Here is a 4,702-nt window from a genome sequence, read left to right on the forward strand (position 1 = left end):
CATGTGTTAAGCAATACACTGAGCTCAGTCTTATTGAAGCAAAAGACAGGACCAATCCCCCTGCCCTAAACTCATCCATGTGTCCCCTGAGGTCACAGGACACCAAGGGGGTTAGAAGGCAATGCTCAGAGAAATCCTTCCTCCAGCTGGAGACATAATGGGAATGGAAGCCCGTCTGACTGGGGCTGGGCCTCCCTGCACATGTACTAACTCAAGAGAGGCTACAGTCCCCTGTGGGCAGATGCCTGAGGCCTAAGGCACTTTTCCGGGAAGATAGGCAACTGAAAGCAATCGCTCACATTTCTTGGGCACTTAGTACGTACCAGCATTGTTCTGAGAACTTGACACTGTAACTCAACTTTCTTTCATGCTGTTACTGAGTTCTATTATTATGCTGTATATTACAGACAGGCATGTTGAGGCACTGAGGCTGTCACTTACCCAAGGTCACAGAACTAGAATGTGGTGGAACTAAGCCACAGTCCCAAACTCTGGCTGCAGAGCCAGGTTCTAGGAACCACTGACCCTACTGCCCAGCTCCAACAGTGTAGGGGGCCCTGTCCCCCGCCCCCAGGGCTTTTGCACTTCTTTATAAAGCCAGCCCACCTCCCTTCTGTTAAGGGCAAGGTGGAGAGGGGAGGGAGCATGAAGACTCCAGGCTAGAGGCTAGGATGAGTTCCTCCTTTGGTCCTCCCCACCCCCACCCCCTACCCCCTGGGTGGGTGGGGGGGGCAAGAGTCCCAGTCTGCCACCTGTCACCCCCAGCACCACAGAGCAGCTGCGCCCAGGAGGCGGGCTCCTCACCTCGCAGCTGGGAGGCTCCAGGGGAGGGGGGCGGCCAGGGAGGAGAGGCAGCCAGTACCCTTCGTGGACTTTTCTGCTGGGCTTGCAGCAAATCTGTTGCCCAAGCTCTTTACAGGGAGAAGTTCCCTTTCCCAGCCTGGGGCCCCTACCCTCCTTCCCGCGCCCCACCCCCACCCCCACCCCAGGATCCTCCTTCCCAGTCCTGCAGCAGCCCCAGGTGGCTGGGAGGCCAGGGCTGGGGTAAGAGACTGCAGAAGCCTAGTTCCCACCGTCCCAACGGTGGGAGGACCCCCAAGGAAGCCACCTCCCAGAGACAACTCCTCACACACGTGGTGAAAGCTGGGAACCCTTGCATTTCAGTCTCCTCTGTCAATAAGTGGAAAATAGCTTAGAGGGCGTATCCCCATTTGGAGTCTTAGTTTCCTCATCCATTAAATGGGTTTAGTACCCTCAGTCATTGACTTCCTGGGGCTTTGCAGGGTGTCAGAACCTTACTAAACCAGTGCCCCCATGGCAGGCACCCTTAAAATGGTTTGCTTCACTAGCAAAAAAAAAAAAAAATTCCCATGGGTGATATTCTGCAGCCATGAAAATGAATGTCAAAGAAAAGATGCTTCATATCATATCTGTTGTGTCCATTTCCATCAGATAGGGGTCCCCAAATATGGAGCAACAAGAGGTGGGAGCTGGCAGCCTGGGGCGGGGTGTGCGGGGGTGGGTGGTGAAAGGATTCACCCAAGGCTGAACAAAGAAGATAGAAGTTTATTGAATACACTGCAAGAGGCAAAGGATCTGTCTGCCGGAGGCCCGGATGGGAGCTGTTATTAAAAGGGGAAGGTGAGGAGGTATGGGGACAATGGAATTTTCCCTTTTTTGGTAGTTGTGCCTGGTAGCAAGCAGCCCACTGGTCAGGTAGGGCCTATGGGTATTTTGAGGCGGGTGCCTGATGGACCCGTCTGGATTCAGCCAGGTGTTCGCTGTGGGCCCTTTTGCCTTGATGAAGTTTCCATTGCTCGAGCCTGTTGTCTAAAAGTGGCCTCTACAACATCTATACCTAAAAATAAGAAGCCACCATAATGCTAATAATGTGGAATAATTATGGGGAAGTTTTAATTTTGGGGTGCGTGTGTGTGTGCTTTCAGCTTTTTAAAACACACTTTCTATGAGTATTTGCTACCAGATCAAATTTTTTTTTCAGGTACCTAAAGCCCTAATTTTACTTGTTCATTCCCCTATCACTGAAGGCTCTTTCCAGCCCACATAATATGGTCAGTGAGAGACTTTTCATGCTAGAAGCATCTGGGGCAGTGATTTTTAACTCTTCGAAAGCCACACATCTCTTAGAGAGTCTGATGGAAGTTGTGGGCCAGTCTCAAACACGCACGCACACACACACACACACACACACACACACACACACACATAGATACAACTCTTATGTGATCTGGCAGGATGTTCTTGGACTCCATGAAGTCTGTCCCTGAACTTCAGGTTAGAAGCTTCTGATTTGAGTAAATTCCCAGGCTTAAGGGGTCCCTGAGTAAATTCCCAGGCCGAGGGGTCCCCAGGCCAGGGGAGAGGCTTACTGAAGGTTACCATAGGCTAGTGGCACAGTCTCGGTTTTAAGGCCTCCCCAGTCTGGCTCCCGGCAGCCTTCCCAGCTATGGCTCCACTAGGCCCCCACACAGACAAACTGGCCTCCACTCATGCTTGGCCTTCTCCAGGCTCTCCTCCAGCCACCGCTCTCCAGCCCTCTGCTGAATGCCCAAGTCTTCTTCATCAGTTTGCAGATTGCCTGTAGCTGCGTGTAAATGACCCCCAGGTCCCCACAGGAAGAGTGGCTCAAACACCCTAGGGTATATTCTATCTGGGCAAAGTCTAAAGGTGAGCAATCCACGGCTGGTATGCTAACTCCATAGAGGCATCAGTAACACAGGCTCCTTCCACCTTTTTCGCTCTGCCATCCTCAGAGTGCAGAGTCCACGCCCAAGGTTGCCCCATGGACCAAGACATATACCAGGAAGCAGAAGGAAGGAAGGTGGAAGGAGCAATAAAGGCACACCTCCCACAAGAGTCGTTTTCCTCTGAGGAGTCTTCTAGAAAGTCCTGCATACCACCTCTGCTGCATCTCACTGATAGGGGGAGGCTCCTTGGCCACATTCCACTGCAAAGGAGGCTGGGAAATGGAGTCTTTGCAACAAGGCCCTCTGCTCAGGGTTTGGTTACTAGGGAAGAAGGGTGGAGTGGATACTGGCCAGGCAAGCTTCAGCTTCTTCTGTGTCATGTCTACAGCCCACTGCCAACTGCCAGGGTCTCAGCTTCCTGTGCAACCTTCTGGTATATGTCTAAGCCTGTTAGTTTCTAAGTCCCATCTCCAGATATTAATTTTTTTTTAATTTTTTTTTAATGTTTATTTATTTTTGAGACAGAGAGAGACACAGCATGAGCAGGGAAGGGGCACAGAGAGAGGGAGACACAGAATGTGAAGCAGGCTCCAGGCTCTGAGCTGTCAGCACAGAGCCCGACGCGGGGCTCGAACTCACGAACTGTGAGATCGTGACCTGAGCGGAAGTCAGACGCTTAACCGACTGAGCCACCCAGGCGCCCCTCCAGATATTATTTAAATATGTCATTGCTATCAAATTTGGGGGGAGGGGGTTGATACATTATAAATATGACTTACTTTTGTAACAATGATACAATTCTTTTTTTAAACCAAAATCTATATTCCAGTTTGATCAGTTGGCTCGATAATATTCTTTACACCACTACAAAAAGCAAGCTTACGAAGAGATCAAGACTTATTTCTGGTTCTTTTTCTCTGTAGATTGAAGGACAAACGACTGTGTTTAAAACATTACACAGATTAGGGGCGCCTGGGTGACTCGGTGGGTGAAGCGTCCAACTCTTGATTTCAACTGAGGTCATGATCTCACGGTTCGTGAGTTCAAGCCCTGCTTCAGCTCAGCATTGACAGGTGGCACCTGCTTGGGATTCTCTCTCTGTGTCTCTGCCACTCTCTCTCTCTCTCTCTCAAAATAAATAAATAGGGGTGCCTGGGTGGCTCAGTCAGTTGAGCGTCCGACTTCAGCTCAAGTCATGATCTCACGGCTTGTGAGTTCGAGCCCCGCATCGGGCTCTGTGCTGACAGCTCAGAGCCTGGAGCCTGCTTCGGATTCTGTGTCTCCCTCTCTCTCTGTCCCTCCCCTCCTTATGCTCATGCTCTCTTTCTGTCTCTCAATACTAAATAAACTTAAAAAAATTTTTTTTAATAAATAAATAAACTTAAAAAATATTACATGGATTCCTTGTTTTTTCTTTCAGTATGGCTATTTTGCTCCTATGAAGTATGGTTGAATTCATTTATTTCCATCTGAACACAACTTTAGGGGTCACTCCCATCCTTGCTGACCTAATATTCAGTTTTAAATATATAGTATATTGACATAATTCCAAAAGTCAAAACTACATAAAAATGTATGCTCAGAGAAGTGTTGCTCTCATAAACCTTCCCCAGCCTCCTTCCCCCTGAACCCCTCATGCATAACCAATTTCTTTAGTTTCCAGTCTAATCCCTTCTCCTATGCTTCTTTTGGAAATAAGCAGATATACATGTGTTTTCTTATTTTCTCTTCTTTCTCCTATAAAAGATAATATGTACAGTACCTGTTCCTTTTTGCATTTTTTTGCAGTTTTCATTTAACAGCGTATCCTGAAAGTCACGTCGTATCAGTTCAAAGAGATCGTCCTCACTGACTTCATAGATGCACAGTATTCCCCGGGGTGGGGATGTTCCCCGGTTTACTCAACCTGCCCCTTGTGCTGTGACACGTAGGCAATTTCCCATGTTTTGCAATCACAAGTTATGTTGCCATGAACCATGTGTGCTTACGTATTT

At 48.8% G+C, this 4,702-nt stretch overlaps 1 protein-coding gene across 9 annotated transcripts in view; it reads right to left on the reverse strand.

The window, feature by feature from the left end:
- ARK2N (arkadia (RNF111) N-terminal like PKA signaling regulator 2N) overlaps nt 1-4,702 on the reverse strand; it is a 138,730-nt gene that overhangs the window by 19,970 nt on the left and 114,058 nt on the right. The window lies entirely within an intron of this gene.

This window comes from Panthera uncia, assembly GCF_023721935.1.
Source record: "Panthera uncia isolate 11264 chromosome D3 unlocalized genomic scaffold, Puncia_PCG_1.0 HiC_scaffold_8, whole genome shotgun sequence".
In the NCBI taxonomy this organism is placed as follows: domain Eukaryota; kingdom Metazoa; phylum Chordata; class Mammalia; order Carnivora; family Felidae; genus Panthera; species Panthera uncia.